Here is a 25,294-nt window from a genome sequence, read left to right as displayed (position 1 = left end):
GAGCAGGAGCTTCGAGTCGGAGCGGAGATTTGAAAAGAGGAGGAGCTGCGAGTCGGAGCGGAGATTTAAAAAGAGCGGGAGCTGAGAGTCGGAGCGGAGATTTAAAAAGAGTGGGAGCTGCGAGTCGGAGCGGAGATTTAAAAAGAGCGTGAGCTGCGAGTCGGAGCGGAGATTTAAAAAGCGCGGGAGCTGCGAGTCGGAGCGGAGATTTATAAAGAGCGGGAGCTACGAGTCGGAGCGGAGATTTAAAAAGCGTGGGAGCTGCGAGTCGCAGCGGAGATTTAAAAAGCGCAGGAGCTGCGAGTCGGAGCGGAGATTTAAAAAGAGCGGGAGCTGCGAGTCGGAGCGGAGATTTGAAAAAAGCAGGAGCTGCAAGTCGGAACGGAGATTTAAAAAGAGGAGGAGCTGAGAGTCGGAGCGGAGATTTAAAATGTGCAGGAGCTGCGAGTCGGAGCGGAGATTCAAAACGAGGAGGAGCTGAGAGTCGGAGCGGAGATTTAAAAAGAGCGGGAGCTGAGAGTCGGAACGGAGATTTAAAAAGAGTGGGAGCTGCGAGTCGGAGCAGAGATTTAAAAAGCGCAGGAGCTGACAGTCGGAGCGGAAATTAAAAAAGCACGGGAGCAGCGAGTCGGAGCGGAGATTTAAAATGAGCGGGAGCTGCGAGTCGGAGCGGAGATTTAAAAAGAGAGGGAGCTGCGAGTCGGAGCTGAGGTTTAAAAAGAGCAGGAGCTGCGAGTCGGAGCCGAGATTTAAAAAGAGGAGGAGCTACAAGTCGGAGCGGAGATTTAAAAAGAGCGGGAGCTGAGAGTCGGAGCGGAGATTTAAAAAGAGCGGGAGCTGCGAGTGGGAGCGGAGATTAAAAAAAGAGCGGGAGCTGCGAGTCGGAGCGGAGATTTAAAAAGCGCAGGAGGTGCGAGTTGGAGCGGAGATTTTAAAAGAGCGGGAGCGGAGAGTCAGAGCTGAGATTTAAAAAGCACGGGAGCTGCGAGTCGGAGCGGAGATTTAAAAAGCGCGCGAGCTGCGAGTCGGAGCGGAGATTTAAAAAGAGCGGGAGCTGAGAGTCGGAACGGAGATTTAAAAAGAGTGGGAGCTGCGAGTCGGAGCGGAGATTTAAAAAGCGCAGGAGCTGCGAGTCGGAGCAGAGATTTAAAAAGCGCAGGAGCTGACAGTCGGAGCGGAGATTTAAAAAGAGGAGGAGCTGCGAGTCGGAGCGGAGATTTAAAAAGAGCGGGAGCTGCGAGTGGGAGCGGAGATTTAAATTGAGCGGGAGCTGCGAGTCGGAGCGGAGATTTAAAAAGAGAGGGAGCTGCGAGTCGGAGCTGAGATTTAAGAAGAGCAGGAGCTGCGAGTCGGAGCCGAGATTTAAAAACAGGAGGAGCTGCAAGTCGGAGCGGAGATTTAAAAAGAGCGGGAGCTGCAAGTCGGAGCGGAGATTTAAAAAGAGTGGGAGCTGCGAGTCGGAGCGGAGATTAAAAAAGAGCGGGAGCTGAGAGTGGGAGCGGAGATTAAAAAAAGAGCGGGAGCTGCGAGTCGGAGCGGAGATTTAAAAAGCGCAGGAGGTGCGAGTCGGAGCTGTGATTTAAAAAGAGCGGGAGCTGCGAGATTCGTTGCGGAGACTAAAAAAGAGCGTGAGCTGCGAGTCGGAGCGGAGATTTAAAAAGCGCGGGAGCTGCGAGTCGGAGGGGAGATTTATAAAGAGCGGGAGCTGCGAGTCGGAGGGGAGATTTAAAAAGCGTGGGAGCTGCGAGTCGGAGCGGAGATTTAAAAAGCGCGGGAGCTGCGAGTCGGAGCGGAGATTGAAAAAGAGCGGGAGCTGCGAGTCGGAGCGGAGATTTAAAAAGAGCAGGAGCTGCAAGTCGGAGCGGAGATTTAAAAAGAGGAGGAGCTGCGAGTCGGAGCGGAGATTTAAAAAGAGCGGGAGCTGAGAGTCGGAGCAGAGATTTAAAAAGAGCGGGAACTGAGAGTCGGAGCTGAGATTTAAAAAGCGCAGGAGCTGCGAGTCGGAGCGGAGATTTAAAAGGCGCAGGAGTGGAGAGTCGGAGCGGAGATTTAAAAAGAGCGGGAGCTGCGAGTCGGAGCGGAGATTTAAAAAGCGCGGGAGCTGCGAGTCGGAGCGGAGATTTCAAAAGCGCGGGAGCTGAGAGTCGGAGCGGAGATTTATAAAGAGCGGGAGCTGCGAGTCGGAGCGGAGATATTAAAAGGAGCGGAGATATTAAAGAGAGCGGGAGCTGCGAGTCGGAGCGGAGATTTAAAAAGCGCGGGAGCTGCAAGTCGAGATAGGAGATTTTAAAAGAGCGGGAGCTGAGAGTCGGAGCGGAGATTTAAAAAGAGTGGGAGCTGCGAGTCGGAGCGGAGAATTAAAAAGCGCAGGTGCTGCGAGTGGGAGCAGAGATTTAAAAATGCAGGAGCTGACAATCGGAGCGGAGATTTAAAAAGCGCAGGAGCTGCCAGTCGGAGCGGTGATTTAAAAAGAGCGGGAGCTCCGAGTCGGAGCGGAGATTTAAAAAGCGCGAGAGCTGCGAGTCGGAGCGGAGATTTATAAAGAGCGGGAGCTGCGAGACGGAGCAGAGATTTAAAAAGCGCGGGAGCTGCGAGACGGAGCGGAGATTTAAAAAGCGCGGCAGCTGCGAGTCGGAGCGGAGGTTTAAAAAGCGCGGGAGCTGCGAGTCGGAGCGGAGATTTAAAAAGCGCGGGAGCTGCGAGTCGGAGCGGAGATTTAAAAAGAGCGTGAGCTGCGAGTCGCAGCGGAGATTTCAAAAGCGCGTGAGCTGCGAGTCGGAGCGGAGATTTAAAAAGAGGGTTGGCTGCGAGTCGGAGCGGAGAGTTAAAAAGCGCGGGAGCTGCGAGTCGGAGCGGAGATTTAAAAAGAGCGTTGGCTGCGAGTCGGAGCGGAGATTTAAAAAGAGCAGGAGCTGCGAGTCGGAGCCGAGATTTAAAAACAGGAGGAGCTGCAAGTCGGAGCGGAGATTTAAAAAGAGCGGGAGCTGCAAGTCGGAGCGGAGATTTAAAAAGAGTGGGAGCTGCAAGTCGGAGCGGAGATTAAAAAAGAGCGGGAGCTGAGAGTCGGAGCGGAGATTTAAAAAGAGCGGGAGCTGCGAGTGGGAGCGGAGATTAAAAAAAGAGCGGGAGCTGCGAGTCGGAGCGGAGATTTAAAAAGCGCAGGAGGTGCGAGTCGGAGCTGTGATTTAAAAAGAGCGGGAGCTGCGAGATTCGTTGCGGAGACTAAAAAAGAGCGTGAGCTGCGAGTCGGAGCGGAGATTTACAAAGCGCGGGAGCTGCGAGTCGGAGGGGAGATTTATAAAGAGCGGGAGCTGCGAGTCGGAGGGGAGATTTAAAAAGCGTGGGAGCTGCGAGTCGGAGCGGAGATTTAAAAAGCGCGGGAGCTGCGAGTCGGAGCGGAGATTGAAAAAGAGCGGGAGCTGCGAGTCGGAGCGGAGATTTAAAAAGAGCAGGAGCTGCAAGTCGGAGCGGAGATTTAAAAAGAGGAGGAGCTGCGAGTCGGAGCGGAGATTTAAAAAGAGCGGGAGCTGAGAGTCGGAGCAGAGATTTAAAAAGAGCGGGAACTGAGAGTCGGAGCTGAGATTTAAAAAGCGCAGGAGCTGCGAGTCGGAGCGGAGATTTAAAAGGCGCAGGAGTGGAGAGTCGGAGCGGAGATTTAAAAAGAGCGGGAGCTGCGAGTCGGAGCGGAGATTTAAAAAGCGCGGGAGCTGCGAGTCGGAGCGGAGATTTCAAAAGCGCGGGAGCTGAGAGTCGGAGCGGAGATTTATAAAGAGCGGGAGCTGCGAGTCGGAGCGGAGATATTAAAAGGAGCGGAGATATTAAAGAGAGCGGGAGCTGCGAGTCGGAGCGGAGATTTAAAAAGCGCGGGAGCTGCAAGTCGAGATAGGAGATTTTAAAAGAGCAGGAGCTGCGAGTCGGAGCGGAGATTTAAAACGAGAGGGAGCTGCGAGTCGGAGCGGAGAATTAAAAAGCGCAGGTGCTGCGAGTGGGAGCAGAGATTTAAAAATGCAGGAGCTGACAATCGGAGCGGAGATTTAAAAAGCGCAGGAGCTGCCAGTCGGAGCGGTGATTTAAAAAGAGCGGGAGCTCCGAGTCGGAGCGGAGATTTAAAAAGCGCGAGAGCTGCGAGTCGGAGCTGTGATTTATAAAGAGCGGGAGCTGCGAGACGGAGCAGAGATTTAAAAAGCGCGGGAGCTGCGAGACGGAGCGGAGATTTAAAAAGCGCGGCAGCTGCGAGTCGGAGCGGAGGTTTAAAAAGCGCGGGAGCTGCGAGTCGGAGCGGAGATTTAAAAAGCGCGGGAGCTGCGAGTCGGAGCGGAGATTTAAAAAGAGCGTGAGCTGCGAGTCGCAGCGGAGATTTCAAAAGCGCGTGAGCTGCGAGTCGGAGCGGAGATTTAAAAAGAGGGTTGGCTGCGAGTCGGAGCGGAGATTTAAAAAGAGCAGGAGCTGCGAGTCGGAGCCGAGATTTAAAAAGAGTGGGAGCTGCGAGTCGGAGCGGAGAATTAAAAAGCGCAGGTGCTGCGAGTGGGAGCAGAGATTTAAAAATGCAGGAGCTGACAATCGGAGCGGAGATTTAAAAAGCGCAGGAGCTGCCAGTCGGAGCGGTGATTTAAAAAGAGCGGGAGCTCCGAGTCGGAGCGGAGATTTAAAAAGCGCGAGAGCTGCGAGTCGGAGCGGAGATTTATAAAGAGCGGGAGCTGCGAGACGGAGCAGAGATTTAAAAAGCGCGGGAGCTGCGAGACGGAGCGGAGATTTAAAAAGCGCGGCAGCTGCGAGTCGGAGCGGAGGTTTAAAAAGCGCGGGAGCTGCGAGTCGGAGCGGAGATTTAAAAAGCGCGGGAGCTGCGAGTCGGAGCGGAGATTTAAAAAGAGCGTGAGCTGCGAGTCGCAGCGGAGATTTCAAAAGCGCGTGAGCTGCGAGTCGGAGCGGAGATTTAAAAAGAGGGTTGGCTGCGAGTCGGAGCGGAGAGTTAAAAAGCGCGGGAGCTGCGAGTCGGAGCGGAGATTTAAAAAGAGCGTTGGCTGCGAGTCGGAGCGGAGATTTAAAAAGAGCAGGAGCTGCGAGTCGGAGCCGAGATTTAAAAACAGGAGGAGCTGCAAGTCGGAGCGGAGATTTAAAAAGAGCGGGAGCTGCAAGTCGGAGCGGAGATTTAAAAAGAGTGGGAGCTGCAAGTCGGAGCGGAGATTAAAAAAGAGCGGGAGCTGAGAGTCGGAGCGGAGATTTAAAAAGAGCGGGAGCTGCGAGTGGGAGCGGAGATTAAAAAAAGAGCGGGAGCTGCGAGTCGGAGCGGAGATTTAAAAAGCGCAGGAGGTGCGAGTCGGAGCTGTGATTTAAAAAGAGCGGGAGCTGCGAGATTCGTTGCGGAGACTAAAAAAGAGCGTGAGCTGCGAGTCGGAGCGGAGATTTAAAAAGCGCGGGAGCTGCGAGTCGGAGGGGAGATTTATAAAGAGCGGGAGCTGCGAGTCGGAGGGGAGATTTAAAAAGCGTGGGAGCTGCGAGTCGGAGCGGAGATTTAAAAAGCGCGGGAGCTGCGAGTCGGAGCGGAGATTGAAAAAGAGCGGGAGCTGCGAGTCGGAGCGGAGATTTAAAAAGAGCAGGAGCTGCAAGTCGGAGCGGAGATTTAAAAAGAGGAGGAGCTGCGAGTCGGAGCGGAGATTTAAAAAGAGCGGGAGCTGAGAGTCGGAGCAGAGATTTAAAAAGAGCGGGAACTGAGAGTCGGAGCTGAGATTTAAAAAGCGCAGGAGCTGCGAGTCGGAGCGGAGATTTAAAAGGCGCAGGAGTGGAGAGTCGGAGCGGAGATTTAAAAAGAGCGGGAGCTGCGAGTCGGAGCGGAGATTTAAAAAGCGCGGGAGCTGCGAGTCGGAGCGGAGATTTCAAAAGCGCGGGAGCTGAGAGTCGGAGCGGAGATTTATAAAGAGCGGGAGCTGCGAGTCGGAGCGGAGATATTAAAAGGAGCGGAGATATTAAAGAGAGCGGGAGCTGCGAGTCGGAGCGGAGATTTAAAAAGCGCGGGAGCTGCAAGTCGAGATAGGAGATTTTAAAAGAGCAGGAGCTGCGAGTCGGAGCGGAGATTTAAAACGAGAGGGAGCTGCGAGACGGAGCGGAGATTTAAAAAGCGCGGCAGCTGCGAGTCGGAGCGGAGGTTTAAAAAGCGCGGGAGCTGCGAGTCGGAGCGGAGATTTAAAAAGCGCGGGAGCTGCGAGTCGGAGCGGAGATTTAAAAAGAGCGTGAGCTGCGAGTCGCAGCGGAGATTTCAAAAGCGCGTGAGCTGCGAGTCGGAGCGGAGATTTAAAAAGAGGGTTGGCTGCGAGTCGGAGCGGAGATTTAAAAAGAGCAGGAGCTGCGAGTCGGAGCCGAGATTTAAAAACAGGAGGAGCTGCAAGTCGGAGCGGAGATTTAAAAAGAGCGGGAGCTGCAAGTCGGAGCGGAGATTTAAAAAGAGTGGGAGCTGCAAGTCGGAGCGGAGATTAAAAAAGAGCGGGAGCTGAGAGTCGGAGCGGAGATTTAAAAAGAGCGGGAGCTGCGAGTGGGAGCGGAGATTAAAAAAAGAGCGGGAGCTGCGAGTCGGAGCGGAGATTTAAAAAGCGCAGGAGGTGCGAGTCGGAGCTGTGATTTAAAAAGAGCGGGAGCTGCGAGATTCGTTGCGGAGACTAAAAAAGAGCGTGAGCTGCGAGTCGGAGCGGAGATTTAAAAAGCGCGGGAGCTGCGAGTCGGAGGGGAGATTTATAAAGAGCGGGAGCTGCGAGTCGGAGGGGAGATTTAAAAAGCGTGGGAGCTGCGAGTCGGAGCGGAGATTTAAAAAGCGCGGGAGCTGCGAGTCGGAGCGGAGATTGAAAAAGAGCGGGAGCTGCGAGTCGGAGCGGAGATTTAAAAAGAGCAGGAGCTGCAAGTCGGAGCGGAGATTTAAAAAGAGGAGGAGCTGCGAGTCGGAGCGGAGATTTAAAAAGAGCGGGAGCTGAGAGTCGGAGCAGAGATTTAAAAAGAGCGGGAACTGAGAGTCGGAGCAGAGATTTAAAAAGCGCAGGAGCTGCGAGTCGGAGCGGAGATTTAAAAGGCGCAGGAGTGGAGAGTCGGAGCGGAGATTTAAAAAGAGCGGGAGCTGCGAGTCGGAGCGGAGATTTAAAAAGCGCGGGAGCTGCGAGTCGGAGCGGAGATTTCAAAAGCGCGGGAGCTGAGAGTCGGAGCGGAGATTTATAAAGAGCGGGAGCTGCGAGTCGGAGCGGAGATATTAAAAGGAGCGGAGATATTAAAGAGAGCGGGAGCTGCGAGTCGGAGCGGAGATTTAAAAAGCGCGGGAGCTGCAAGTCGAGATAGGAGATTTTAAAAGAGCGGGAGCTGAGAGTCGGAGCGGAGATTTAAAAAGAGTGGGAGCTGCGAGTCGGAGCGGAGAATTAAAAAGCGCAGGTGCTGCGAGTGGGAGCAGAGATTTAAAAATGCAGGAGCTGACAATCGGAGCGGAGATTTAAAAAGCGCAGGAGCTGCCAGTCGGAGCGGTGATTTAAAAAGAGCGGGAGCTCCGAGTCGGAGCGGAGATTTAAAAAGCGCGAGAGCTGCGAGTCGGAGCGGAGATTTATAAAGAGCGGGAGCTGCGAGAAGGAGCGGAGATTTAAAAAGCGCTGGAGCTGCGAGACGGAGCGGAGATTTAAAAAGCGCGGCAGGTGCGAGTCGGAGCGGAGGTTTAAAAAGCGCGGGAGCTGCGAGTCGGAGCGGAGATTTAAAAAGCGTGGGAGCTGCGAGTCGGAGCGGAGATTTAAAAAGAGCGTGAGCTGCGAGTCGCAGCGGAGATTTCAAAAGCGCGTGAGCTGCGAGTCGGAGCGGAGATTTAAAAAGAGCGTTGGCTGCGAGTCGGAGCGGAGATTTAAAAAGAGCAGGAGCTGCGAGTCGGAGCGGAGATTTAAAACGAGAGGGAGCTGCGAGTTGGAGCGGAGATTTAAAAAGCGCAGGACCTGCGAGTCGGAGCGGAGATTTAAAAAGAGCAGGAGCTGCGAGTCGGAGCGGAGATTTGAAAAGAGGAGGAGCTGCGAGTCGGAGCGGAGATTTAAAAAGAGCGGGAGATGAGAGTCGGAGCGGAGATTTAAAAAGAGTGGGAGCTACGAGTCGGAGCGGAGATTTAAAAAGAGCGTGAGCTGCGAGTCGGAGCGGAGATTTAAAAAGAGCGGGAGCTGCGAGTCGGAGCGGAGATTTAAAAAGAGGAGGAGCTGAGAGTCGGAGCGGAGATTTAAAATGTGCAGGAGCTGCGAGTCGGAGCGGAGATTTAAAAAGAGGAGGAGCTGAGAGTCGGAGCGGAGATTTATAAAGAGCGGGAGCTGCGAGTCGGAGCGGAGAATTAAAAAGCGCGGGAGCAGAGATTCGGAGCGGAGATTTAAAAAGAGCGGGAGCTGAGAGTCGGAGCGGAGATTTAAAAAGAGTGGGAGCTGCGAGTCGGAGCGGAGATTTAAAAAGAGCGAGCTGCGAGTCGGAGCGGAGATTTAAAAAGCGCGGGAGCTGCGAGTCGGAGCGGAGATTTATAAAGAGCGGGAGCTGCGAGTCAGAGCGGAGATTTAAAAAGCGTGGGAGCTGCGAGTCGGAGCGGAGAATTAAAAAGCGCCGGAGCTGCAAGTCGGAGCAGAGATTTAAAAAGCGCAGGAGCTGAGAGTCGGAGCGGAGATTTAAAAAGAGCGGGAGCTGCGAGTCGGAGCGGAGATTTAAAAAGCGCGGGAGCTGCGAGTCGGAGCGGAGATTTAAAAAGCGCGGGAGCTGCGAGTCGGAGCGGAGATTTAAAAAGCGCGGGAGCTGCGAGTCGGAGCGGAGATTTAAAAAGAGCGTTGGCTGCGAGTCGGAGCGGAGATTTAAAAAGAGCGGGAGCTGCGAGTCGGAGCGGAGATTTAAAACGAGAGGGAGCTGCGAGTTGGAGCGGAGATTTAAAAAGCGCAGGAGCTGCGAGTCGGAGCGTAGATTTAAAAAGAGCAGGAGCTGCGAGTCGGAGCGGAGATTTTTAAAAGAGGAGGAGCTGCGAGTCGGAGCGGAGATTTAAAAAGAGCGGGAGCTGAGAGTCGGAGCGGAGATTTAAAAAGAGTGGGAGCTGCGAGTCGGAGTGGAGATTTAAAAAGAGCGTGAGCTGCGAGTCGGAGCGGAGATTTAAAAAGCGCGGGAGCTGCGAGTCGGAGCGGAGATTTATAAAGAGCGGGAGCTACGAGTCGGAGCGGAGATTTAAAAAGCGTGGGAGCTGCGAGTCGCAGCGGAGATTTAAAAAGCGCAGGAGCTGCGAGTCGGAGCGGAGATTTAAAAAGAGCGGGAGCTGCGAGTCGGAGCGGAGATTTAAAAAAAGCAGGAGCTGCAAGTCGGAACGGAGATTTAAAAAGAGGAGGAGCTGAGAGTCGGAGCGGAGATTTAAAATGTGCAGGAGCTGCGAGTCGGAGCGGAGATTTAAAACGAGGAGGAGCTGAGAGTCGGAGCGGAGATTTAAAAAGAGCGGGAGCTGAGAGTCGGAATGGAGATTTAAAAAGAGTGGGAGCTGCGAGTCGGAGCGGAGATTTAAAAAGCGCAGGAGCTGCGAGTCGGAGCAGAGATTTAAAAAGCGCAGGAGCTGACAGTCGGAGCGGAGATTTAAAAAGAGCGGGAGCTGTGAGTCGGAGCGGAAATTAAAAAAGCACGGGAGCTGCGAGTCGGAGCGGAGATTTAAAATGAGCGGGAGCTGCGAGTCGGAGCTGAGGTTTAAAAAGAGCAGGAGCTGCGAGTCGGAGCCGAGATTTAAAAAGAGGAGGAGCTGCAAGTCGGAGCGGAGATTTAAGAAGAGCGGGAGCTGAGAGTCGGAGCGGAGATTTAAAAAGAGCGGGAGCTGCGAGTGGGAGCGGAGATTAAAAAAAGAGCTGGAGCTGCGAGACGGAGCGGAGATTTAAAAAGCGCGGCAGCTGCGAGTCGGAGCGGAGGTTTAAAAAGCGCGGGAGCTGCGAGTCGGAGCGGAGATTTAAAAAGCGCGGGAGCAGAGAGTCGGAGCGGAGATTTAAAAAGAGCGTGAGCTGCGAGTCGGAGCGGAGATTTCAAAAGCGCGTGAGCTGCGAGTCGGAGCGGAGATTTAAAAAGAGGGTTGGCTGCGAGTCGGAGCGGAGAGTTAAAAAGCGCGGGAGCTGCGAGTCGGAGCGGAGATTTAAAAAGAGCGTTGGCTGCGAGTCGGAGCGGAGATTTAAAAAGAGCAGGAGCTGCGAGTCGGAGCGGAGATTTAAAACGAGAGGGAGCTGCGAGTTGGAGCGGAGATTTAAAAAGCGCAGGACCTGCGAGTCGGAGCGGAGATTTAAAAAGAGCAGGAGCTGCGAGTCGGAGCGGAGATTTGAAAAGAGGAAAGGTTCTGCGAGTCGGAGCGGAGATTTAAAAAGAGCGGGAGCTGAGAGTCGGAGCGGAGATTTAAAAAGAGTGGGAGCTGCGAGTCGGAGCGGAGATTTAAAAAGAGCGTGAGCTGCGAGTCGGAGCGGAGATTTAAAAAGAGCGGGAGCTGCGAGTCGGAGCGGAGATTTAAAAAGAGGAGGAGCTGAGAGTCGGAGCGGAGATTTAAAATGTGCAGGAGCTGCGAGTCGGAGCGGAGATTTAAAAAGAGGAGGAGCTGAGAGTCGGAGCGGAGATTTATAAAGAGCGGGAGCTGCGAGTCGGAGCGGAGAATTAAAAAGCGCGGGAGCAGAGATTCGGAGCGGAGATTTAAAAAGCGCAGGAGCTGCGAGTCGGAGCGGAGATTTAAAAAGAGCGGGAGCTGAGAGTCGGAGCGGAGATTTAAAAAGAGTGGGAGCTGCGAGTCGGAGCGGAGATTTAAAAAGAGCGAGCTGCGAGTCGGAGCAGAGATTTAAAAAGCGCGGGAGCTGCGAGTCGGAGCGGAGATTTATAAAGAGCGGGAGCTGCGAGTCAGAGCGGAGATTTAAAAAGCGTGGGAGCTGCGAGTCGGAGCGGAGATTTAAAAAGCGCCGGAGCTGCGAGTCGGAGCAGAGATTTAAAAAGCGCAGGAGCTGAGAGTCGGAGCGGAGATTTAAAAAGAGCGGGAGCTGCGAGACGGAGCGGAGATTTAAAAAGCGCGGGAGCTGCGAGTCGGAGCGGAGATTTAAAAAGAGCGTTGGCTGCGAGTCGGAGCGGAGATTTAAAAAGAGCGGGAGCTGCGAGTCGGAGCGGAGATTTAAAACGAGAGGGAGCTGCGAGTTGGAGCGGAGATTTAAAAAGCGCAGGAGCTGCGAGTCGGAGCGTAGATTTAAAAAGAGCAGGAGCTGCGAGTCGGAGCGGAGATTTAAAAAGAGTGGGAGCTGCGAGTCGGAGCGGAGATTTAAAAAGAGCGAGCTGCGAGTCGGAGCGGAGATTTAAAAAGCGCGGGAGCTGCGAGTCGGAGCGGAGATTTATAAAGAGCGGGAGCTGCGAGTCAGAGCGGAGATTTAAAAAGCGTGGGAGCTGCGAGTCGGAGCGGAGATTTAAAAAGCGCCGGAGCTGCGAGTCGGAGCAGAGATTTAAAAAGCGCAGGAGCTGAGAGTCGGAGCGGAGATTTAAAAAGAGCGGGAGCTACGAGACGGAGCGGAGATTTAAAAAGCGCGGGAGCTGCGAGTCGGAGCGGAGATTTAAAAAGAGCGTTGGCTGCGAGTCGGAGCGGAGATTTAAAAAGAGCGGGAGCTGCGAGTCGGAGCGGAGATTTAAAACGAGAGGGAGCTGCGAGTTGGAGCGGAGATTTAAAAAGCGCAGGAGCTGCGAGTCGGAGCGTAGATTTAAAAAGAGCAGGAGCTGCGAGTCGGAGCGGAGATATGAAAAGAGGAGGAGCTGCGAGTCGGAGCGGAGATTTAAAAAGAGCGGGAGCTGCGAGTCGGAGCGGAGATTTAAAAAGAGTGGGAGCTGCGAGTCGGAGCGGAGATTTAAAAAGAGCGTGAGCTGCGAGTCGGAGCGGAGATTTAAAAAGCGCGGGAGCTGCGAGTCGGAGCGGAGATTTATAAAGAGCGGGAGCTACGAGTCGGAGCGGAGATTTAAAAAGCGTGGGAGCTGCGAGTCGCAGCGGAGATTTAAAAAGCGCAGGAGCTGCGAGTCGGAGCGGAGATTTAAAAAGAGCGGGAGCTGCGAGTCGGAGCGGAGATTTAAAAAAAAGCAGGAGCTGCAAGTCGGAACGGAGATTTAAAAAGAGGAGGAGCTGAGAGTCGGAGCGGAGATTTAAAATGTGCAGGAGCTGCGAGTCGGAGCGGAGATTTAAAACGAGGAGGAGCTGAGAGTCGGAGCGGAGATTTAAAAAGAGCGGGAGCTGAGAGTCGGAACGGAGATTTAAAAAGAGTGGGAGCTGCGAGTCGGAGCGGAGATTTAAAAAGCGCAGGAGCTGCGAGTCGAAGCAGAGATTTAAAAAGCGCAGGAGCTGACAGTCGGAGCGGAGATTTAAAAAGAGCGGGAGCTGTGAGTCGGAGCGGAAATTAAAAAAGCACGGGAGCTGCGAGTCGGAGCGGAGATTTAAAATGAGCGGGAGCTGCGAGTCGGAGCTGAGGTTTAAAAAGAGCAGGAGCTGCGAGTCGGATCCGAGATTTAAAAAGAGGAGCTGCAAGTCGGAGCGGAGATTTAAAAAGAGCGGGAGCTGAGAGTCGGAGCGGAGATTTAAAAAGAGCGGGAGCTGCGAGTGGGAGCGGAGATTAAAAAAAGAGCGGGAGCTGCGAGTCGGAGCGGAGATTTAAAAAGCGCAGGAGGTGCGAGTTGGAGCGGAGATTTTAAAAGAGCGGGAGCGGAGAGTCAGAGCTGAGATTTAAAAAGCACGGGAGCTGCGAGTCGGAGCGGAGATTTAAAAAGCGCGCGAGCTGCGAGTCGGAGCGGAGATTTAAAAAGAGCGGGAGCTGAGAGTCGGAACGGAGATTTAAAAAGAGTGGGAACTGCGAGTCGGAGCGGAGGTTTAAAAAGCGCAGGAGCTGCGAGTCGGAGCAGAGATTTAAAAAGCGCAGGAGCTGACAGTCGGAGCGGAGATTTAAAAAGAGGAGCTGCGAGTCGGAGCGGAGATTTAAAAAGAGCGGGAGCTGCGAGTGGGAGCGGAGATTTAAAATGAGCGGGAGCTGCGAGTCGGAGCGGAGATTTAAAAAGAGAGGGAGCTGCGAGTCGGAGCTGAGATTTAAGAAGAGCAGGAGCTGCGAGTCGGAGCCGAGATTTAAAAACAGGAGGAGCTGCAAGTCGGAGCGGAGATTTAAAAAGAGCGGGAGCTGCAAGTCGGAGCGGAGATTTAAAAAGAGCGGGAGCTGCAAGTCGGAGCGGAGATTTAAAAAGAGCGGGAGCTGAGAGTCGGAGCGGAGATTTAAAAAGAGCGGGAGCTGCGAGTGGGAGCGGAGATTAAAAAAAGAGCGGGAGCTGCGAGTCGGAGCGGAGATTTAAAAAGATCAGGAGCTGCAAGTCGGAGCGGAGATTTAAAAAGAGGAGGAGCTGCGAGTCGGAGCGGAGATTTAAAAAGAGCGGGAGCTGAGAGTCGGAGCTGAGATTTTAAAAGCGCAGGAGCTGCGAGTCAGAGCAGAGATTTAAAAAGAGCGGGAGCTGCGAGTCGGAGCGCAGATTTAAAAAGCGCGGGAGCTGCGAGTCGGAGCGGAGATTTAAAAAGCGCGGGAGCAGAGAGTCGGAGCGGAGATTTAAAAAGAGCGTGAGCTGCGAGTCGGAGCGGAGATTTCAAAAGCGCGGGAGCTGAGAGTCGGAGCGGAGATTTAAAAAGAGCGGGAGCGGCGAGTCGGAGCGGAGATTTAAAAAGCGCGGGAGCTGCAAGTCGGGATAGGAGATTTTAAAAGAGCGGGAGCTGAGAGTCGGTGCGGAGATTTAAAAAGAGCGGGAGCTGCGAGTCAGAGCGGAGATTTAAAAAGCGCAGGTGCTGCAAGTCGGAGCAGAGATTTAAAAATGCAGGAGCTGACAGTCGGAGCGGAGATTTAAAAAGCGCAGGAGCTGCGAGTCGGAGCGGAGATTTAAAAAGCGCGGTAGCAGAGTCGGTGCGGAGATTTAACAAGAGCGTGAACTGCGAGTCGGAGCGGAGATTTCAAAAGCGCGGGAGCAGAGAGTCGGAGCGGAGATTTATAAAGAGCGGGAGCTGCGAATCGGAGCGCAGATTTAAAAAGAGCGGGAGCTCCGAGTCGGAGCGGAGATTTAAAAAGCGCGAGAGCTGCGAGTCGGAGCGGAGATTTATAAAGAGCAGGAGCTGCGAGACGGAGCGGAGATTTAAAAAGCGCGGCAGCTGCGAGTCGGAGCGGAGGTTTAAAAAGCGCGGGAGCTGCGAGTCGGAGCGGAGATTTATAAAGAGCGGGAGCTGCGAGTCGGAGCGGAGATTTAAAAAGCGCGGGAGCAGAGAGTCGGAGCGGAGATTTAAAAAGAGCGTGAGCTGCGAGTCGGAGCGGAGATTTCAAAAGCGCGGGAGCTGAGAGTCGGAGCGGAGATTTATAAAGAGCGGGAGCTGCGAGTCGGAGTGGAGATTTAAAAAGCGTGGGAGCTGCGAGTCGGAGCGGAGATTTAAAAAGCGCGGGAGCTGCGAGTCGGAGCGGAGATTTAAAAAGAGCGGGAGCTGCGAGTCGGAGCGGAGATTTAAAAAGATCAGGAGCTGCAAGTCGGAGCGGAGATTTAAAAAGAGGAGGAGCTGCGAGTCGGAGCGGAGATTTAAAAAGAGCGGGAGCTGAGAGTCGGAGCTGAGATTTAAAAAGCGCAGGAGCTGCGAGTCAGAGCAGAGATTTAAAAGGCGCAGGAGTGGAGAGTCGGAGCGGAGATTTAAAAAGAGCGGGAGCTGCGAGTCGGAGCGCAGATTTAAAAAGCGCGGGAGCTGCGAGTCGGAGCGGAGATTTAAAAAGCGCGGGAGCAGAGAGTCGGAGCGGAGATTTAAAAAGAGCGTGAGCTGTGAGTCGGAGCGGAGATTTCAAAAGCGCGGGAGCTGAGAGTCGGAGCGGAGATTTAAAAAGAGCGGGAGCGGCGAGTCGGAGCGGAGATTTAAAAAGCGCGGGAGCTGCAAGTCGGGATAGGAGATTTTAAAAGAGCGGGAGCTGAGAGTCGGAGCGGAGATTTAAAAAGAGTGGGAGCTGCGAGTCGGAGCGGAGATATTAAAAGGAGCGGAGATATTAAAGAGAGCGGGAGCTGCGAGTCGGAGCGGAGATTTAAAAAGCGCGGGAGCTGCAAGTCGAGATAGGAGATTTTAAAAGAGCGGGAGCTGAGAGTCGGAGCGGAGATTTAAAAAGAGTGGGAGCTGCGAGTCGGAGCGGAGAATTAAAAAGCGCAGGTGCTGCGAGTGGGAGCAGAGATTTAAAAATGCAGGAGCTGACAATCGGAGCGGAGATTTAAAAAGCGCAGGAGCTGCCAGTCGGAGCGGTGATTTAAAAAGAGCGGGAGCTCCGAGTCGGAGCGGAGATTTAAAAAGCGCGAGAGCTGCGAGTCGGAGCGGAGATTTATAAAGAGCGGGAGCTGCGAGACGGAGCAGAGATTTAAAAAGCGCGGGAGCTGCGAGACGGAGCGGAGATTTAAAAAGCGTGGCAGCTGCGAGTCGGAGCGGAGGTTTAAAAAGCGCGGGAGCTGCGAGTCGGAGCGGAGATTTAAAAAGCGCGGGAGCAGAGAGTCGGAGCGGAGATTTAAAAAGAGCGTGAGCTGCGAGTCGGAGCGGAGATTTCAAAAGCGCGGGAGCTGAGAGTCGGAGCGGAGATTTATAAAGAGCGGGAGCTGCGAGTCGGAACGGAGATTTAAAAAGCGTGGGAGCTGCGAGTCGGAGCGGAGATTTAAAAAGCGCGGGAGCTGCGAGTCGGAGCGGAGATTTAAAAAGAGCGGGAGCTGCGAGTCGGAGCGGAGATTTAAAAAGATCAGGAGCTGCAAGTCGGAGCGGAGATTTAAAAAGAGGAGGAGCTGCGAGTCGGAGCGGAGATTTAAAAAGAGCGGGAGCTGAGAGTCGGAGCTGAGATTTAAAAAGCGCAGGAGCTGCGAGTCAGAGCAGAGATTTAAAAGGCGCAGGAGTGGAGAGTCGGAGCGGAGATTTAAAAAGAGCGGGAGCTGCGAGTCGGAGCGCAGATTTAAAAAGCGCGGGAGCTGCGAGTCGGAGCGGAGATTTAAAAAGCGCGGGAGCAGAGAGTCGGAGCGGAGATTTAAAAAGAGCGTGAGCTGCGAGTCGGAGCGGAGATTTCAAAAGCGCGGGAGCTGAGAGTCGGAGCGGAGATTTAAAAAGAGCGGGAGCGGCGAGTCGGAGCGGAGAATTAAAAAGCGCGGGAGCTGCAAGTCGGGATAGGAGATTTTAAAAGAGCGGGAGCTGAGAGTCGGAGCGGAGATTTAAAAAGCGCAGGTGCTGCAAGTCGGAGCAGAGATTTAAAAATGCAGGAGCTGACAGTCGGAGCGGAGATTTAAAAAGCGCAGGAGCTGCGAGTCGGAGCGGAGATTTAAAAAGCGCGGTAGCAGAGAGTCGGTGCGGAGATTTAAAAAGAGCGTGAGCTGCGAGTCGGAACGGAGATTTCAAAAGCGCGGGAGCAGAGAGTCGGAGCGGAGATTTATAAAGAGCGGGAGCTGCGAATCGGAGCGCAGATTTAAAAAGAGCGGGAGCTCCGAGTCGGAGCGGAGATTTAAAAAGCGCGAGAGCTGCGAGTCGGAGCGGAGATTTATAAAGAGCAGGAGCTGCGAGACGGAGCGGAGATTTAAAAAGCGCGGCAGCAGCGAGTCGGAGCGGAGGTTTAAAAAGCGCGGGAGCTGCGAGTCGGAGCGGAGATTTAAAAAGAGCGGGAGCTGCGAGTCGGAGCGGAGATTTAAAAAGATCAGGAGCTGCAAGTCGGAGCGGAGATTTAAAAAGAGGAGGAGCTGCCAGTCGGAGCGGTGATTTAAAAAGAGCGTGAGCTGCGAGTCGGAGCGGAGATTTCAAAAGCGCGGGAGCTGAGAGTCGGAGCGGAGATTTATAAAGAGCGGGAGCTGCGAGTCGGAGTGGAGATTTAAAAAGCGTGGGAGCTGCGAGTCGGAGCGGAGATTTAAAAAGCGCGGGAGCTGCGAGTCGGAGCGGAGATTTAAAAAGAGCGGGAGCTGCGAGTCGGAGCGGAGATTTAAAAAGATCAGGAGCTACAAGTCGGAGCGGAGATTTAAAAAGAGGAGGAGCTGCGAGTCGGAGCGGAGATTTAAAAAGAGCGGGAGCTGCGAGTCGGAGCGGAGGTTTAAAAAGCGCGGGAGCTGCGAGTCGGAGCGGAGATTTATAAAGAGCGGGAGCTGCGAGTCGGAGCGGAGATTTAAAAAGCGCGGGAGCAGAGAGTCGGAGCGGAGATTTAAAAAGAGCGTGAGCTGCGAGTCGGAGCGGAGATTTCAAAAGCGCGGGAGCTGAGAGTCGGAGCGGAGATTTATAAAGAGCGGGAGCTGCGAGTCGGAGTGGAGATTTAAAAAACGTGGGAGCTGCGAGTCGGAGCGGAGATTTAAAAAGCGCGGGAGCTGCGAGTCGGAGCGGAGATTTAAAAAGAGCGGGAGCTGCGAGTCGGAGCGGAGATTTAAAAAGATCAGGAGCTGCAAGTCGGAGCGGAGATTTAAAAAGAGGAGGAGCTGCGAGTCGGAGCGGAGATTTAAAAAGAGCGGGAGCTGAGAGTCGGAGCTGAGATTTAAAAAGCGCAGGAGCTGCGAGTCAGAGCAGAGATTTAAAAGGCGCAGGAGTGGAGAGTCGGAGCGGAGATTTAAAAAGAGCGGGAGCTGCGAGTCGGAGCGCAGATTTAAAAAGCGCGGGAGCTGCGAGTCGGAGCGGAGATTTAAAAAGCGCGGGAGCAGAGAGTCGGAGCGGAGATTTAAAAAGAGCGTGAGCTGCGAGTCGGAGCGGAGATTTCAAAAGCCCGGGAGCGGAGAGTCGGAGCGGAGATTTAAAAAGAGCGGGAGCGGCGAGTCGGAGCGGAGATTTAAAAAGCGCGGGAGCTGCAAGTCGGGGTAGGAGATTTTAAAAGAGCGGGAGCTGAGAGTCGGAGCGGAGATTTAAAAAGAGTGGGAGCTGCGAGTCGGAGCGGAGATTTAAAAAGCGCAGGAGCTGCGAGTCGGAGCGGAGATTTAAAAAGCGCGGTAGCAGAGAGTCGGTGCGGAGATTTAAAAAGAGCGTGAGCTGCGAGTCGGAGCGGAGATTTCAAAAGCGCGGGAGCAGAGAGTCGGAGCGGAGATTTATAAAGAGCGGGAGCTGCGAATCGGAGCGCAGATTTAAAAAGAGCGGGAGCTGCGAGTCGGAGCGGAGGTTTAAAAAGCGCGGGAGCTGCGAGTCGGAGCGGAGATTTATAAAGAGCGGGAGCTGCGAGTCGGAGCAGTGATTTAAAAAGCGCGGGAGCTGCGAGTCGGAGCGGAGATTTAAAAAGAGAGGGAGCTGCGAGTCGGAGCGGAGATTTAAAAAGATCGGGAGCTGAGAGTCGGAGCGGAGATTTAAAAAGAGCGGGAGCTGCGAGTGGGAGCGGAGATTAAAAAAAGAGCGGGAGCTGCGAGTCGGAGCGGAGATTTAAAAAGCGCAGGTGGTGCGAGTTGGAGCGGAGATTTTAAAAGAGCGGGAGCGGAGAGTCGGAGCGGAGATTTAAAAAGAGCGGAAGCTGTGAGTCGGAGCGGAGATTTAAAAAGAGCGGGAGCTGCGAGCCGGAGCGGAGTTAAAAAGCGCGGGAGCTGCGAGTCGGAGCGGAGATTTAAAAAGCGCGGGAGCTGCGAGTCGGAGCGGAGATTTATAAAGAGCGGGAGCTGCGAGTCGGAGTGGAGATTTAAAAAGCGTGGGAGCTGCGAGTCGGAGCGGAGATTTAAAAAGCGCAGGAGCTGCGAGTCGGAGCGGAGATTTAAAAAGAGGAGCTGCGAGTCGGAGCGGAGATTTAAAAAGAGCGGGAGCGGAGAGTCGGAGCGGAGATTTAAAAAGAGCGGGAGCTGAGAGTCGGAGCGGAGATTTAAAAAGAGGGGGTGCTGCGAGTCGGAGCGGAGATTTAAAAAGAGCAGGAGCTCCGAGTCGGAGCGGAGATTTATAAAGAGCAGGAGCTGCTAGAATAGCCAATGTTGTTCCTCTGTTTAAGAAGGGTAGCAAGAATAATCCAGGGAACTACAGGCCGGTGAGCCTTACGTCAGTGGTAGGGAAATTACTGGAGAGAATTCTTCGAGACAGGATCTACTCCTATTTGGAAGCAAATGGACGTATTTGTGAGAGGCAGCATGGTTTTGTGAAGGGGAGGTCGTGTCTCACTAACTTGATAGAGTTTTTCGAGGAGGTCCCTAAGATGATTGATGCAGGTAGGGCAGTGGATGTTGTCTATATGGACTTCAGTAAGACCTTTGACAAGGTCCCTCATGGTCGACTCGTGAAAAAGGTGAAGTCACACGGGATCAGGGGTGAGCTGGCAAGGTGGATACAGAACTGGCTAGGTCATAGAAGGCAGAGAGTAGCAATGGAAGGATGCTTTTCTAATTGGAGGGCTGTGACCAGTGGTGTTCCGCAGGGATCAGTGCTGGGACCTTTGCTATTTGTAGTATATATAAATGATTTGGAGGAAAATGTAACTGGCCTGATTAGTAAGTTTGCAGACGACACAAAGGTTGGTGGAATTGCGGATAGTGATGAGGACTGTCAGAGGATACAGCAGGATTTAGATTGTTTGGAGACTTGGGCGGAGAGATTGTAGCTGGAGTTTAATCCGGACAAATGTGAGATAATGCATTTTGGAAGGTCTAATGCAGGTAGGAAATATACAGTGAATGGTAGAACCCTCATGAGTATTGAAAGTCAGAGAGATCTAGGAGTACAGGTCCACAGGTCACTGAAAGGGGCAACACAGGTGGAGAAGGTAGTCAAGAAGGCATACGGCATGCTTGCCTTCATTGGCTGGGGTATTGAGTATAAGAATTGGCAAGTCATGTTGCAGCTGTATAGAACCTTAGTTAGGCCACACTTGGAGTATAGTGTTCAATTCTGGCTGCCACACTACCAGAAGGATGTGGAGGCTTTAGAGGATGCATAACAGATTTACCAGAATGTTGCCTGGTATGGTGGGCATTAGCTATGAGGAGCGGTTGAATAAACTCGGTTTGTTCTCACTGGAACGAAGGAGGTTGAGGGGCGACCTGATAAACGTCTACAAAATTATGAGGGGCATAGACAGAGTGGATAGTCAGAGGCTTTTCCCCAGGGTAGAGGGGTCAATTACTAGGGGGCATAGGTTTAAGGTGAGAGGGGCAAGGTTTAGAGTAGATGTACGAGGCAAGTTTCTTACACAGAGGGTAGTGGGTGCCTGGAACTCGCTACCAGAGGAGGTGGTGGAAGCAGGGACGATAGTGACGTTTAAGGGGCATCTTGACAAATACATGAATAGGATGGGAATAGAGGGATACGGACCCAGGAAGTGTAGAAAATTGTAGTTTAGTCGGGCAGCATGGTCGGCACGCGCTTGGAGGGCCGAAGGGCCTGTTCCTGTGCTGTACTTTTCTTTGTTCTTGTTCTCCTGGAGGGGTCCGAAGGAACGGACGCTGGGGCATACATCGCAGGCATGTTTGAGAAGCTGCTGGGGGATGGGGCGTTCTCCCGGCCCTTGGAGGTGGATAGGGCTCACAGATCACTCGCGAGCAAGCCGCGAATGGGAGACCCCACCGCCCCTCCCCCGAGGGCTATGGTGGTGAGATTCCACAGGTTCTCAGATAAGGAGCGTATTCTGCAGTGGGCCAAGCAGACGCGGAGCTGTAAGTGGGACAATATCCTGCGGGTTTACCAAGACTGAGCGTGGAGGTGGCCTGGAGGAGAGCAGGCTTCAATCAGATCAGGGCGATCCTTTTCAAGAAAAAGGTGAAGTTTGGACTGCTATACCCAGCCCGTCTCTGGGTCACGCATGAGGATCAGCACTTTTACTTTGAGTCGCCTGAGGAAGCGTTGGATTTTGCAATAAAGAAAGGGCTGACGAAGGACTGGGAACTTTTGAACTTGGCTGCAACGTTAGTGTTTCTGTTTCCTCTGTTTTTGTAAAAAGTTTCTCGTTTTGCTTGGAACCAGCAGTAGAGCTGAGTGAGTTTAGGTTTTCATTTGCATTGTTGGGGGATGGAGGTGTGCTAGTTTTGATCTTGGGTCTTTTTCAATTGGGCAATTGTGTGAGGATTGTTTGATGTTGGAGTTTGTGTGTGTGAGCTGGGGGGGGGGGGGGGGGAAATATCCGTGGAGGTTTGGGTAGCCGAGGGTGAAGGAGTTCTCCTTCTACTCACACGTGCATAAAGTGTACTCCCGGATTGATATCTTTATTTTGAGCAGGGCCTTGCTGGCTGGAGTGTGGACACAGGGCGCTCGGCGATAACAATCTCAGACCATGCTCCGCCCTGGGTTGACCTGCAGGTTAGTAAAGACAGTAATCAGCACCTGCACTGGAGGTTGGATGTGGGACTTTTGGCGGATGAAGGGGTGTGCGAGCGGCTGAGGAAATGCATTCAGAGCTACCTGCAGGTCAATGACACAGGGAAACTTTGGCAGCAGTGGTTTGGGAAGCATTGAAGGTGGTGGTCAGGGGGGAGCTGATCTCGATCCGGGCTCATAGGGAGAAGGTTGACAGGGCAGAGACGGACAGACTGGTAAAGGAGATATTACAGATCGACAGGAGGCATGCGCAGGCCCCAGAGGAAGGGCTCCTGAGGGAACGTCGGAGGCTGCAGGCAGAGTTTAGCTTGCTGACCACAGGGAGGGCAGTGGAGCAGCTGAGAAAGGCAAGGGGGGGCGATTTATGAACATGGGGAGAAGGCCAGCAGATTGCTTGCACAGCAGCTTAGGAAGAGGGAGGCAGCTAGGGAGATAGGGAAAGTAAATGACGGAGATGGGAACCTGGTCGGAGATTCAGCAGGGGTGAATAAGGCGTTTAGAGATTTTTACAGCAGGCTGTACAGGTCGGAACCCCCTACGGGGCCGGAGGGCATGAGGCACTTCTTGGAGGGGCTGAATTTCCCAAAGGTGGAAGGAGAGCGGGTAGAAGGGCTGGGGGCCCCAATTGGGTTGGAAGAGATAGTGGAGGGGCTTGAAGGCCATGCAGTCAGGTAAAGCCCCGGGGCCGGACGGGTACCCAGTGGAGTTTTATAAAACGTTCTCTGGGATATTGGGGCTGGTGTTGATGAGGATGTTCAATGAGGCAAGGGAAAGAGGGGTGGTGCCCCCGACGATGTCACAGGCAATGATTTTGCTGATGCTTAAGCAGGCCAAGAACCTGGAGCTGTGTGGGTCCTACAGGCCGATCTCCCTGCTGAATGTGGATGCGAAGTTGCTGGTAAAATCTTGGCCTCCAGGATTGAGGACTGTGTTCCAGCCGTTATTGGGGAGGACCAGACGGGGTTTGTTAAGGGCAGGCAGCTGGTGGCCAATGTAAGGCGGCTGTTAAATGTGATTATAATGCCCCCGGAAGGTAGAGAGGTGGAGGTAGTGGTCGCAATGGATGCAGAAAAGGCTTTTGATCGGGTAGAATGGGATTATCTGTGGGAGGCACTGGAACGGTTTGGATTCGGGTGGGGCTTTATTGACTGGGTCAGGTTGCTGTATCAGGCTCCTGTGGCAAGTGTGCAGACGAACAGGACAACGTCGGACTATTTTAGACTGCACCGGGGGACGAGACAAAGATGCCCCCACTCCCCACTGTTGTTGACACACACACACACGGATGCCCCCTCTCCCCACTGTTGTACACACCACACACACACCACACAACTTTAACACGGTCATAGATCCGAGGCTGGATCAGTGGAGTTCGAGGACAGGGAGGGTGCCAGCTTGGACGACTAAGAGCGAAGGAGTTTTCTATTTTCTCCCATCTGCACAAAATGTACTCCTGGATCGATTTTTACATTTTGGATAGGGCTTTCCTGGCAGGGGTGGTAGACACAAAGTATTCGGCGATTGTTGTATCGGACCATGCCCCACACTGGGTGGATTTACGGGCGAGCAAGGAGGGGAGCCAGTGCCTGTGGGACTGTTAACGGATGAGGAGGTGTGTGCGCAACTGAGGGAGGCCATGCAGAACTATGCGGCGATAAACGACACGGGGAGGTTTCGGCGGCAACGGTATGGGAGGCACTGCAGGCAGTAGTTGGGGGGGGGGGGGGCGGGGGGGGGCGGGGGCGGGGGGGGGGGGTGATTTCGGTACGGGCTCCTCGGGAGAAGGTGGAGCGGCAGAGGTGGACAGCCTGGTTAGGGAGATTCTCCAGGTGGATAGAAGGCACTCGGAAGGGCCGGAGGCGGGATTGTTGAAGGAGCAGCAAAAGCTGCAGATGGAGTCTGGTCTGCTATCCACGGGGAAGGCGATAGGGCAGTTGAGAAAGGAGAGAGGGACGGTGTATGAATATGGGGAGAAGGCCAGTAGGATGTTAGCACACCAGCTCAGGAAATGGGAGACAGCTAGGGAGATAGGAAGAGTGAAGGGCAGAGGGGGGAAAACACGATCTTGGACCCAGTGGAGATGAACTGAGTGCTCATGGAATTTTACAGTCGGCTGTATGAGTCGGAGCCCCCAGCTGGGGCGGAGGGGATGAGGCAATTCTTGGAGGGTTTGGAGTTTCCGAAGGTGGAAGAAGGGTTGGTGCTGGGAGCCCCGATCAGGCTTGAAGTAGTAGAGGGATTGGAGGCTATGCAGTCGGGCAAGGCCCTGGGGCCGGACGGATACCCAATGGAATTTTATAAGATGTTTTCTGGGGTGCTGGGTCCATTGCTGGCGAGGCCATTTAATGAGGCTCGGGAGCGGGGTGTTCTTCCCCAACAATGTCAAATTGATTCTGAAGCGGGAGAAGGACGCAAAACATACAGATCTTACTGAATGTAGACGCCAAGTTGCTGGCCAAGGTTTTGGCCTCGAGGATAGAGGACTGTGCTCCAGGGGTAATAGGCAGACATCCACCTGAGGAAGGAGCAGTGCTCCGAAAGTTAGAGCTTCGAAACAAACCTGTTTGTAAGACTTTTTACTGTGCTCACCCCAGTCCAACGCCGGCATCGCCACATCGGGGGTAATAGGGGAGGACCACACAGGATTTTTTAAAGGAAGGCAGTTAACGGCCAACGTCAGAAGGCTCTTGAATGACATCATGATGCCCTCCAAGGGGAGGGAGGTGGAGGTAGTGGTCGCTAAGAATGCGGAGAAGGCCTTCGACCGGGTGGCGAGGACGTGTTTGTAGGAGGTCCTGGGACGGTTTGCGTTTGGGCAGGGCTTTGTAGACTGGGTCCAGTTGCTGTACCAGGCACCGGTGGCAAGAGTGCGGACGAACCGAGTGAGCTCGGATTATTTTAGACTGAGCTGGGGTACAAGGCGGCGATGTCCCCTCTCCCACTGTTACTTGCCTTGGCTATAGAGCCATTGGCAATGGCACTGAGCGCGTCAAAGGACTAGAAGGGGCTAGTCCGGGGGGCGAGTGGAATACAGGGTCTCGTTATATGCGGACAAACCTACTCCTGTACATTTCTGACCCATTACGGGGGATGGGAGAGATTATGCGGATCTTAGGGGAAATTGGCCAGTTCTCGGGGTATAAATTGAACATGGGTAAAGGTGAGGTCTTTGTGATCCAGGCGAGGGGGCAGGAGAGGAGAGTGGGGAAGTTGCCGTTTAAAGTGGTGGGAGAGAGTTTTCGATACTTGGGAATTCAGGTGGCACGGGGGTGGGAGCAGATACAAAATTAAATCTGGCCCGGTTAGTTGAGCAATGAAGGAGGACTTTCAGAGGTGGGAAATGCTCCCATTGTCACAGGCGGGGAGGGTAGACTATAAAGATTTTTTTTCAATTTTAGTATACCAAATTATTGGCGTGGTCAATCCACCTAACCTGCACATCTTTGGGTTGTGGGGGTGAAACCCACGCAGACACGGGGAGAATATGCAAACTCCACACGGACAGTGACCCAGAGCCAGGATTCGAACCCGGGTCCTCGGCGCTGTAGTCTCAGTGCTAACCACTGCGCACGTGCCGCCCTCCAGACGGTAAAGATGACGGTTCTCCTGAGATTTTTGTTTGTTTTTCAGTGTCTCTCTACTTTTATCCCAAAGGCCTTTTTTAAGCATGTTAATGCGGTTATCTCTGTGTTTGTATGGGCGGGCAAAACCCTGCGGGTAAGGAAGGTGCTGTTGGAGTGGAGGCGGAGATGGGGGGGGGGGATTTCTACCGAACTTTAGGAATTACTACTGGCCGCCAAATATAGCCAAGATCAGGAAGTGGGTAGTGGGGGAGGGGTCGGTGTAGGAGCGGGTGAAGGCGGCATGTCGGGGCACAAGCTTATAGGCACTGGTAACGGCACCTCTGCCGCGCTCGCCGTCTTGGTACTGCACAAGCCCGGTGGTGGCTCTGAGAGTTTGGGGGCAGTAGCGGAAGCATATGGGAGTGGAGGGGGCATTGGTGTGGGCTCCAATCTGTGGCATCGCCGGTTTGTGCCGGGGCGGTTG

The 25,294-nt window shown here is 53.7% G+C and overlaps 1 long non-coding RNA gene across 1 annotated transcript in view; it reads right to left on the bottom strand.

Annotated features, from left to right (window-relative positions):
- Window positions 1–21,225, bottom strand: part of LOC140406167 (uncharacterized) — a 194,953-nt gene extending 173,728 nt beyond the window's left edge. Inside the window, exon 1 of the long non-coding RNA XR_011939064.1 lies at window positions 21,103–21,225. This is a non-coding gene — a long non-coding RNA (uncharacterized lncRNA). The remainder of the gene's footprint in view (window positions 1–21,102) is intronic.
- Between the last annotated feature and the right edge of the window lie 4,069 nt (window positions 21,226–25,294).

Source organism: Scyliorhinus torazame, unplaced genomic scaffold (genome assembly GCF_047496885.1).
Source record: "Scyliorhinus torazame isolate Kashiwa2021f unplaced genomic scaffold, sScyTor2.1 scaffold_332, whole genome shotgun sequence".
In the NCBI taxonomy this organism is placed as follows: domain Eukaryota; kingdom Metazoa; phylum Chordata; class Chondrichthyes; order Carcharhiniformes; family Scyliorhinidae; genus Scyliorhinus; species Scyliorhinus torazame.
The sequence above is the reverse complement of the archived record's forward strand: the minus strand, read 5'-3'. Positions and strand labels throughout refer to the sequence as shown.